This window comes from Phyllostomus discolor, chromosome 7, assembly GCF_004126475.2.
Source record: "Phyllostomus discolor isolate MPI-MPIP mPhyDis1 chromosome 7, mPhyDis1.pri.v3, whole genome shotgun sequence".
Classification (NCBI taxonomy): domain Eukaryota; kingdom Metazoa; phylum Chordata; class Mammalia; order Chiroptera; family Phyllostomidae; genus Phyllostomus; species Phyllostomus discolor.
This window is the reverse complement of record NC_040909.2, coordinates 73,131,249-73,143,229: the sequence shown is the minus strand read 5'-3', so window position 1 is coordinate 73,143,229 and position 11,981 is coordinate 73,131,249. Positions and strand designations below refer to the sequence as shown.

The 11,981-nt window shown below is 40.8% G+C and overlaps 1 non-coding gene across 1 annotated transcript; it reads right to left on the bottom strand.

Moving 5' to 3' along the window:
* Positions 1 to 1,603: 1,603 nt before the first annotated feature.
* LOC114502224 lies at positions 1,604 to 1,794 on the bottom strand. Its single transcript, XR_003685067.1, has one exon. It is a non-coding gene; the product is annotated as a U2 spliceosomal RNA (small nuclear RNA).
* Between the last annotated feature and the right edge of the window lie 10,187 nt (positions 1,795 to 11,981).

The following is an 11,981-nucleotide window of genomic DNA, read 5'->3' as shown; positions in this document are numbered from 1 at the left end:
ACTTCACTTGAGAAATTTACACAGAAATAAAACACTAATTCTTAATGTCTCTAGAGTTTAAAGTTCAGTAGACTAAACAAATGTAAGTTTACTTCAACGATGCTTACTTAACAGCATCCATGGGAAGAAAGGAGTAATCTAATGAATGTATCTCCACATGAAGAGTTTAACAAACTTTTCCAAATTTAGCAAACATTTCCAAATGTCACAGGATGCTCGTCATTTTTCTCACTTTTAGGACTCATTTGAAGTTTCAGTTTGAATGGTCATTTTTACCACCCCATACTATTGTGCCAAGGGAGGAGGGCCTGTATAATAAGGAAGTATTATTTAATGATATTGTCAACAACAAATGTTTATCAAGAGCATCCAGGTTCCTAACTAACCTACAAAAATCCACCAGGCCTGTTATTGAAGACTCATGACAGAAATACTCTAGCCTGCTGCACTTTGGCTCTTCTATTATTTACTTCCCAGGTTGTATGTTACAATGTACATGTGGAAATCTCTTCCATTACTCCCAAGTTCTGCCCACATCCAAGTTTCTTCATCTGGAAGGTGGGAAAACAAAATCATGTTATCCAACCTTTGTGAAAAAGGGCTGGGGAAAGCCAGACTTTGGGAAACATTTTCCCCAAAATGTTTCTTTTACTAAAAGTAAAATACATGATTTAGATAATGCACATTAAAATATGCTTTAATAAAATTCAAAAATATTTGTCAGTGTTTTTCTTCTTTTGGGCCTATTATCAAACAACTACTGTATTTTTATCAGGAGTATTTTGACATAAATAAAAATCATATACTACATCTAATTCACCTAATTTTACATTTTACACTATAGCACATTTATTTCACAAATATACAGGTACTGTGTACTTCCCTTGCTACCAAGAAGCAAACAATACAAAATATAGCTAATAAAAAGTATAATTTAAAAACAGTTCCAAAACATAGTCCAGAGTTTCTTCTGCACTCATCTCTCTACCAATTCAATAACACTGGCTATGACAGAAAGCACAGAAAATGGATACATGTAATAATATTAAATACACCAGGACAAGTTTTTAGCAACAGTTTCAAAACAAATTTCAGTTGTTTAAGAAAGCTCATTAACTACCTTATTTTTCATTATTCTGAGTTTCAAATTTCATAAATCCAAAAACAGAATTAAACTGCAACAATAAGAACTAAATATCACCTGGAAAATGCAGACTTCTAATGTAAAATATGCTAATAATCTAGCAGCAACTTCGGCAGAATTTGTATTTGACTTCCAAAAATGACTAAACACGGTGAACAAAAACTACCTGCCATTAATATCATCTAATATTTGGTCTTTTCAAAATCATTTTCACACTCTCTCATATGTATAATGTTAGACAGAAAACATCATGTTTAAATAAATAATGCAATCCATAAAATGAAAACTATCAATCAAATTGAAATGTACCATTTTATTACTAAATTTTCAAGAAACTATAGGTACTAAGTACAATTCTTCAAAAGTAATGGCTCCATCACAAGCACCACATGATTTCAAATATCAAGTACAGTAATAGAAGCTGTAACACTAAAAGGTCACTTTTTGTTGTTCCTGCCCAGTGGGTGCACGGTTCCAAGAAGTACTGCAATATGGGGTTGATGCACAGAGTGGATGCAGCAAGCTCCTATTCCATCTCCCAGCTCCAAAATTCCATTTAATATAATGTCCTTGGAGAGAGGAGTTGTCAGATATTAAATTGATAATCACTGATACTACACTTGATCTCAGCCAAAAGCCTGAGAAGCGATGGAAGGTCACTTTTTCAATAAGCCTTGTTTTATTAGTTGTTCTGGACCGAAGTGTACTGAACTATTTCCCTAACGCTAACATTGTTGAAATGCTTACTACCTTTGACACCTGAAAATAATAAAGATGAGATTTAAGACGACCTTTCATGAAAATGTATGTAGACTGTATCCTTAGCTATTACCTTAAAAGTACCAATCACAATACACTGAAGGCTTCCATTTCAGCACATAGTTTGAAAATTATTTCTATTATGCAATGAGAGCATGAAATAGTAAATCACACTGTCCTATAATCTGGTTTCCAACGGTCATCTGTAGTAATGTTTTAAGTAGTAAATCTTACCATTTTAGCTTAACATTTTTTAAATGGTCAAATTTCAAAAACCTCATCGTTAAAATTTACTTTCAAAGTCTGTGCTCATAGGAAACTAAACACTGTATACAGGAGTTGAGCAGCTTCTCTGAGCAACCAGTTTTTCAGTTCGCCTTCATTTTCTTCTGAGCTTTTATTTTGTTTGCACTGCAGTTTCTCACTTAATGAAAAAAGATTACACGCACTAAATCGCATAAGAATGGTCATCTCCCCGTTATTACAAAGAGCAACAGTCCTTTTCTCCTTAGCCCTCTCCTCCTCCACCCACATCAAGGAGAGTCCAGGGGAAGTGGACCTCCCTCCACTCCCCGCAGGATGCTGGGTAACCGGGCACCGCCCGGGTGGTCTGAGGTTCAGATCTGCCCACCGTGGGCCTTCCTACCTCCTCCCACACCTCCTTCTTCCTAGATTCCGACAAGCACCCGGGGTACCCTGCATGTGCGCCTGCGCTGGGGTGAGTCTGGCCCAGGATCACTAGCGAGAGGCCGAGGCATGAGCGTGAACCGTCGACACCGACGGACGCCTGGGACAGCGTTGCCGCACACTCCTGGGTCCCGGGCTTCTCTCCGCTAGGAGCCCGGTATCGGCATCGGAGAAGTCACACTCTGGCTTCACAGACGTGGTCAGCACTCTGCTACCGGCAGTGGGCGGAGGGGCGGAGGGGCGGAGCCTGGTCAAAGTGGGAAATCTAGCAGCCCGGCCCTGGAACCGACTGACCGGTGGAGACCGCCATCTTCTGCTCTGGACGCTGCCGTCTTCTAGGCCGGCGACGCTGTGTGTCCCTTCCGGAACTCGCCGAGCTGCCTGCCCCGCAGCTTGTTTTCTGGCCTAACTGCAGCGGTGCTTCAGCCAGGTAGGGCAGAGAATAGGGAGCCCTGCTGCCCTATTGGCAGCTTTCCGATTTTGAGGTGAACTCAAAATAGAACGTTAAACAAAGAGTTTATGGGGAGACAAAGTTGAGTCAATCACAGTAATGTAAAGCAGAGAAACAAAATACTTTTAAGAACCATGTACAATGGGGTTGCTTATGTCAAGAGAGCGTGCCTAGAGAAGTGCTGGAAGGGAGAACACCCGCGGGTTTTCAAACTTGTATTTTGTTTCAAGTGTTATATACCCAGTATTTTGCCATGTATAATGCGCACTGCATTGCTCACATTTTTGAGGGGAAAATAGGCTGTGCATTATACATAAATAATACCTGAAATACCTTGTATCTGTTCTTGTGTTTTGTATTATTCCATAAAATTTCTTGTACCATAATATGTTAAAAATAAATGCCAAAATTCTTTTATAAATAAAAAAAATCTAAATATAAATAAATAATTGAATTTAAAAATTAAAAGGATTTTCCCTCCTAAAAGTTGGGCCAAAAATGTAGGTGCATGTTATACACAGCAAAATATGTTCTGTATTAAATATCTCATTAAGAAGGTAGAAAGGCTATCCTGGCTGGCGTAGCTCAGTGGATTGAGCACGGGCTGGGAACCAAAGTGTCCCAGGTCCGATTCCCAGCCAGGGTACATTCCTGGGTTGCAGGCCATAACCCCCAGCAACTGCACATTGATGTCTGTCTGTCTGTCTGTCTGTCTGTCTCTCTCCCTCCCTCCCTTCCCTCCATAAAAAATAAATAAAATCTTAAAAAAAAAAGAAGGTAGGAAGGAAATCTTACCATTTTGCCACAGCATAGGTGGACCTGGTAATCATTATTGGTGAATTAAGTCAGAGAAAAGGCAAATACCATAGGGTTGTACTCATGTGGAATGTAATGAACAGAATGAAAACAAACTGGTACATACAGAGACAGCTGTCAGAGGGGAGGGGAGTTTGGGTGCTCCATGAAAAAGTGAAGGGGTTAAGCAAAAAAAAAAAAACAACAAAACCTCATAGACACAGACAACATTATAGTAATTATCAGAGGGGAAGTTGGGTGAGGGAGGTAGAAGAAGATAAAGGGGGAATAAATGATGATGGACGGAGACTTGATTTTGGATAGTGAACACATAATGCTGTATACAGGTCATGTATCATAAAATTCTGCACTTGAAACTTATATACTGGCAACTATTTTTGAAATTTTAAATTTTTTTACCATCACTTGAGGGCATTTTTCATTGCTTCTCAGAGAGGGGGAAGGGAGAGAGAGAGAGACATCAATGAGAAAGAGAAACATCAATTGGTGCCTCCTGCACATGCTTGCACCAGGGATCCTTGGTGCCTGAATGGGGATCAAACCCACAACCTAGGTATATGCCCTGACCAGGAATTGAATCCACAACCTTTTCTAACAGGGTGCAGCCAAGAGGGGTCCCCCAAATTGGGATTCGAATTGGGGTCCAGAATGCAAGGTGTCCAGGAAATATTTGGATGTCCTCACACCACCACCAACCCCCCACCCTACCCCCCTGCTACAGGTGTGGGTTGGGGGAAGGGACAAATGGAGCAGGGCTATTGAGAGCTGTTTTGCATAGCAACAGCTTTTCAGGTAACCTTTGGTGTGGTCATTTAACATATCTATAACCTTTAACTGGTTACATAGATATGTTAAATAGCTGTGGCCATGCTCTGAGCCAGGGAAATGGAAGTAACTTCCCTACCAAGATGTAACTGGGGGGCAGGTCCCCTGAGTTACAGCACCTGAGTGGGAGCTTGGAGAAGATTGGCTCCATGACATGGGGGCCACGCCTGCCCAGACCCAGGATGGCAGCCCAGTAAAGCTGGAAGGATATGAGAGGGCTAGCAAGTGTGGTCAATTGTGGGAGGAGTCAGGAATGGGGCTGCAGAGGAGGATTGGCATGGGGATTTAAACCCAGACCCGGCAGCTATTGAGAGGAGAACCATGCAGCATTGGCAGAGTGGGGACCCCCGCAGCTTTAGAAGGGGGAACCACCACCTGGCTTTAGCAGAGATCCCAGCCACACAGCTGATAGTGCTGGGAACCGAGGGAGGCCTACCAGCCAAGACGGATTATTGGGAAGAACCAGGGGCTGTCTGAGTCACGGACTTCTATTTCTTTTCCTGAGATATGGTACCCCAGACTGGGCAAAGTGGGGAAGGAAGGACTGTGTGTGTTTGTGGGTGTTTTAAGGGACTGGTATTTTGCTAAAGACATTAGGTCACTACTTTAAGTTTGTATAGCATTAAATAAACATTTCCTTTCCTTTTCACTAATCTGTGGCATTGAGAGACTTTTTCCTCTGATGGCGGACATGTTGAACCTGGGGGGTTCCTTTCAGGTAATAGTATATCATCCCAGGCACCCCCCCCCATTGTTCTGTAACACTTTCAGTTACAGGACAATGGTCCAACCAACCAAACCACACAGTCCAGAGCCCTTGCGGGGATGAGGGGGAGCCTCAGCCCATGGAGTCCCACCCCCACCCCAATCTGCCACGGATGAGAATAAGTCTACCAAGACCTGTTATGCTTGGAGAGGAAATGTGGTCAATCTCTCAAAGGAGAAGTGTCTTCAGCCTATTCCTCAATGGGCTTTTTATTGGGTTCAGTTAGCATAGGAATACAGGGTATATAGGTAAAGCTCATCAATCATTGTAAGGCAGTGATGATCAAACAATAGATAATATTCAAAGAACAATGAGGGCTTCTTCTGAGTCAGGGTCAGATAGCCAAAGGGCCAAAAAACTATAACAAACAAACTTATTTTATGCTTGGGTACTTATCTTTTAAATTGAGGGTATTAGCAAATCATGTTTCACAGGATTTTATGTATTCCTTCTTAGTCCTGATCATCCCAGGGAACCTGCCCTTTTCCAGCACAGGGCTGCATGCACCTCTGGCATTGTTTTAGGCTTAAATCAGGTGGGGCATGCACGCAGCCAAGAGATTAGGAGATTTCTTATAGACAGAATGAGGACTCAGGCTCTGTCAAAGCTAAGGGGTGAGGGTCCATCACCCTCTTTTTCTATAGTCCTCCAAGTCCTTCCCTGATGGCCCCTTTGTAACAGTGCCTGTCTTAGGTCATCCCTCCTTTGAGGAATCTTAGCCATCATTGGCCAGCCAGTCCCCTGCCTGGGGCCAAGCAGGGTGAAGTAAAGGGGGCAGAGGTGGTGCCCCAGTTGGGAAGATAAGCTTTGTGTTTTTGGTGGCTTGTGGTTCCAAGGTCTTTTTATTCAGCCTTTGCCAATGGGGGTGGCTATAGCTTCTGAAAGCAAGCAGGGCTGTTCCAACAGGGCCCTATGTAATTTTATTAACCAATGTCAGCCCAATAAATTCAAACAGATTAAAAAAATAAACTTTAAAGGAAACAAAAATCTTTTATATAGATTAAGAATTGAAATGAAAATATTTTTGATATATTGAATTAAAGTACATTATTAAAAATAAAAGCCTTAACAAAATATGGGCATTGACAATTCTGTGTTGAAAAATGATTCAATACAGTTGAACAAAATTGTCAAGAAGCCCTAAGAATGAAACAAAATTATTTCATTTCTGTTTTACTTTTGAGATATGCATACTAGTGAAATAATTAAAATCCACATATAAGTCTGAAAAGTTGTTTCAAAGAATATAAAACAAAATTTCTAAGTAACTAGCAGGAATTATGTGTTCAAAATGGAAAGATTATACCTTTTTAGTGTGAAACTAAGGGGCTGTCTGGTTTGTGACTCCCTCTTGCTCGTTACCTGAACTCACACAGTGCACTCACCTGCTAAGGCCACGTGGCCCATGGCCTCCAGAAGGAAACCTCTCACTCACTCTTCCCCACCTGGTGATGTACTTGTCAATATGTTCAATATGTGCTCTCCTGAGAGAATACAAACTCGCAGTCCTGGCATCCACCTGGCCTGTGGCTGTGAAAGATCAACATGCAGGCTCCAGGAGGGAGCCTGAAATGAATGGCAGCCAGGAACAAACTAAGCTACCTGGATGGGAACTATGACTGCTTAGCAACTGCTTGTGGTCTCCCAAACATTGTGCTTTAAATTGGAGCAGGAACTCGGGACACACTGGTGTTTGTCTTTGTCTTGCTGAGGAGATAGGCTTTGAGATGAGAGTCTGCCATTCTCCCAGATCACACAACCCCTGAATGAAACCTCTTTCCTGTTGCACCAGCATGTGCCTCATGAGTCTGGCTTTTGTGGTGACAGGCAACTGAACCTCCATTGTTTTTGTTCATTTACACAGGTACTGATCAATCAGTGGACACCACAACCCTGAAAGAGCACACCTAGAATACTGATGAATATTCCACTAAAACCGTCCCCTCGGACCTCCCCTAAAATTCACTCATGTAACAGATGGACAAAATACTCAAGACAAACGACCCACCATACTCTTGCTCTAGGGCATTGCTTGCTCCAATCGATTCTTGTTCTTTTCCCCTCCTTCTGCCTCCACAGGTACACATCTTCTAAACTCTAGGGGTCCCCACAAGACTTGTAACCCAGAGAGCAATGGGCAGTGGCAGCTCATTCCAGAACCTGTGCCCAAGGCCCCATTTACTCTGACTTTTCAGTTACTTAAGGCAGCCAGCCTGGGCTCTCATGTTACTTGTCTATACTGAGTTCTTCTTTGTTTCATTGTCCCCAGCTTGAATAAATACCCCCTTTCAGTCACCTGGGCTTGTGCTATGAAATCTTTCCTACATGAAGTCAAGAACCCACACACTATCTGCTGATGCTAGGCAGACCCACTCAGGGCCAGGTCCCCTGTCTGGTAACACAAGTACTGAAATATAGTGTCTAAGGTTACATTTTAAGACTGAATTCCATCTTCAGGGTTTTCTTGCTCTTTCTTGTTCTTCCTCTGAAGGAAGCCAGCTGCCATAGTTGAGAGATGCCCTGTAGAGAATCCCACAAGACGAGGAACTGAGATTATCATCTGGCCAACAACCTTCCAGGAAATGAGGCCCTCAGTTCAACAGCCATGGAGAAGTGAATCCTGTCAGCAATCATGGGACTGAGCTTGAAAGAAGATCTTCTCCCAACCAGTCAATTCTTTAGATAACACTGCAGTCCTGGTCCACACCTTGGTCGCCACTCTGCTGTAGAGCTTGAGGCTGAGGAACCCAGCTAAAGCTTGCCCAGACCTGACACAAGAAAAATGAGATAACAAATGTTTGCTGTTTTAAGCAACTGAATTTGGAATAATTATTCATGAATCTAATAATTTTTAGATTCAATAAGAATCTAATACACCCTCCCAATTACTGTTGTTGAACACTGGCTAATCTTACAAATATTGTTTTAGCAATCATTATTATACACTTTTCACACATGTCCAACCCAATTACCCCTGTCTCTTCATGAACCTCTATTTACATGTATTTATTATTTTATTAGGGCAGACTGATTCATAATGGCAAATGTAAATATTATCCCTCCATGCCCTCAAAAAAATCAAAATTAACAAGTGGCAAACCATTGCCCAGATTCAGTTCTACTTTACAAACTGTAAATATTTTCTTAGGAAATGGTAACATTTTAATAACAAAATACATAAATGTTTTATTTACATTTTGTAAAAAAGACTTGCCAAGTTGGTAGTAATCCTATCATCTTTCAGTAAATCACAATAAATGAGAGGAAGTCAGGTTTTGTGAAACATGAAGAACAAAATGTTCAATTTTTGCTTATTTTCAATAGTATGAAAGCAACAAGCCTCAGTGACAACCAGGAAAAAGTAGGGTTGAAAACTGCTTTAAACATCTTGGGAGACAAACAAGAAACAGTAGATGAAAGAGGAAGAAAGTCACAGAAATAAAAAATCCCAAACTAATAAAGCTTTGATCAGTATGGGAATGTAATTCCAGAAAGAAGCAATTCAAAGGGTATCTGGAGCATTAGACAGAAGCCATCAAAGAACAACCATGGATGCAAAACCTAGTATCTGTGGAGTAACAGCACAAGGCAAGGGGCAATGTGAAAACCTCAAGGATGCAGTAGAAGCAGTAAAGACCAGGGTGAGCAAGGCGTATGGATCTCCCCATTGTTTTCCAAGCACAGCTTACTCAAGTCATTAAGTATTCCATGAAGAAAGAGGATAGATTTGGAACCAGAGAGACCAAGGCCAACAATTTGTTTACTTGTGACTTTACAAAAGGCATTTAATCTCCATTTTATCACCAGTGAAATGGGGGTAGCCTTAAGATTTATGCTTAATGCACTTAACATACTCTGGCACATCAAATATGTACCATAATGGTTGCAATCAGCTCTGGTTGGGTAGCTCATTTGGTTGGAGCATCATACTGTTGTGCCAAAGCTACAGGTTTGGTCCCCAGTAAGGCCACATAGAAAAATCAACTGATGAATGCATGAATGGGTAGAACAACAAATCTCTCTCCCTCCCTCCCTCCCTGCTTCCCTCCCTCCCTCCCTCCCTCTCTCTCTAAATTCAATAAAATAAAAAAGCAAATAAATTGGTGCAATTATTATTATGGTAAAACCTAGGAGAAAACTATTCTTTTTTTTTAAAAGATTTTATTTATTTATTTTTAGAGAGGGGAAGGGAGGGAGAAAGAGAGAGAGAGAGAGACATCAATGTGTGGTTGCCTCTCACATGGGGACATGGCCTGAAACCCAGGCATGTGCCCTGACTGGGAATCGAACCTACGATGCTTTGGTTCACAGCCTGCGCTCAATCCACTGAGCTATGCTAGCCAGGAGAAAACTATTCTTTTTATTCAGGCAAATAATTTTTATAGGAATTTTGTCTTTTCCTCTTGGTTCTGGCTTCTAGGAAACACAGAGCTGAATCTTTAGTAAATGTGGTATGTAATGTATATACTGAATTCATCTCTCAGTTCCCTTGTTTCCTATTTCTCCCTTATATTTCATACTTATTTGCCTCCTTATCATGGCATTTAATATATGTCTGTAAGTTATGTAAAATAATACAAATTTTCTTCTTTTAGAAGGATAGTGTTAATAAATTTTAAAAATCCTACCTATAGGTGTTTGATTTCCCCATAATCACTACACGACTGATTCTTGGTATGTGTCATTTTATAATCCTTTATAATCCTAAGAAAAAAAGTCCTATCATATGTTCTAGTGGAAGCACCCTAATCTTTTTCTCAAACAAAAGTGGTCAAGCTGTAATGTGATGGGCAACTGCTGTGTTGAACTCTTGTGCTTTGTTCTTTGTTTTAGCCAAATAAGGTAACTAAATCTAACTTCCGCATTTGGGCTTCTGTAACCTTGCTTCGCCAGGTAGGCAGGAACCTCGGGCTATTTAAACCCCAGAAGGTCAGAGTTCAGGGCTCAGAATTTGGGGCTTCCCCTATGAGCCCGCGCACGTAATAAAGGATCGTGCTCCACCATCTCTTCCGCGTGTGAGTTATCTTCCACAACAGTAACATGTAAAACACTTCCTGTGTTATTTTGCAGCATTATTTACAATGGCCAAGGTATGGAAGCAACCACCTAAGTGTCCACTGATAGATGAATGGATAAGGAAAAAGTTTTGTATATATACAATGGAATATGACTTAACCATAAGAAGAATTGACCATCTGCAACAACATAGATGGGCCTAGAAGTGATTATGATAAATGAAATAAGTCATGTGGAGAAAGACAAGTACCATTTAATTTTACTTTATGCGAAATCTAGCAAATAAATAAGTAAGTAAATAAATACAGAAAACAGAAACAACCCATAATACAGAAAACAAATTTATGGTTGTCATATGAGATGAGGTTTGTGGAGATGGGTAAAAAAATGTGAAAGGACTAAGAAGTGATGCTGACCCCATCCAGCAGGGTCCATGTGTTGTAGCTGTGATGATCAAATTCACATGGACTACAGAAGTCCTGTGGAGAAAAAGGGACGGCATGGCCACTCTCTGAGTGAGAGAGCACCCTGACCCCTGCCTGGACAGGCTTTTATTGCTTTTCTGGGTACATTACATCGAGAATGGTCCTCAATTGGTATACACAGGTTCACTCTAGGTGGTTACTTTTTGCAGATAACAAAGGAGGGGAAGTTGCTAATTACTACAAAGAAAAAAGATATTTGCAAATGCAAAGGAAAAAGTGGTTGAACTGGTCACACTCCATCTTTGGGAGGTTTAGCATAGGTTTTAGAAAGTTACTTTAAAGATATGCAGTAAACATTCACTGCCTCAATTCAAGGCGAGGGAGTTTTAGCAAAAAGCAAGCCTCAGAGCAGTCTATGTACAATGCAGGCCTGATTCCCCATGGGAAAACCTATCTGTGGGCCTGGGTCCTATGTGCCAACTCTCTGCCCACCAGTTTTCTGAGTCAGGGGCTGGACTACACTTGCCATGCCACATGGATAGGTTCCCTATAAAGAAGTACAAATTGCTAGTTATAAAATTAGTCAGAGGGAGGTAAGGTACATCATAGAGAATACAGTCAATATTCTAATAACTACATATGGTATCAGATGGCTACTAGATAATCAGAAAGATCACTTCATAAGGCATGTGAATATCTAATCACTATGTTTTACACTTGAAACTAGTATAATACTGTTGCCAACTTTAACTGAAAGGCAAAAAAACTATTTTAAAAACCAAATATTTTAAAATATAGTGATTTTATCCTCATTGGTATGTACCCAGAATGGGTAGTTCTGTTTTTAATTTTTTGAAGAATCTCTATATTATCATTTAGAATGACTGTACTATGACTTGTCTTTAATCAGTAGAGTAAGACAAAATGATGGAATGGTCCTTGTGCAATTATGAAATGATTTTAATTCCCACCTTGCAAGAAAGCCATTTTGATGTTTTATTTTTTTGCTGGATTTCAGAAGCAAGCAACCATGTTGCAACCTTCATTTCAGAGAAGACCGTGAGAACACAAACTGAGGGTGGCCTCTGGCTG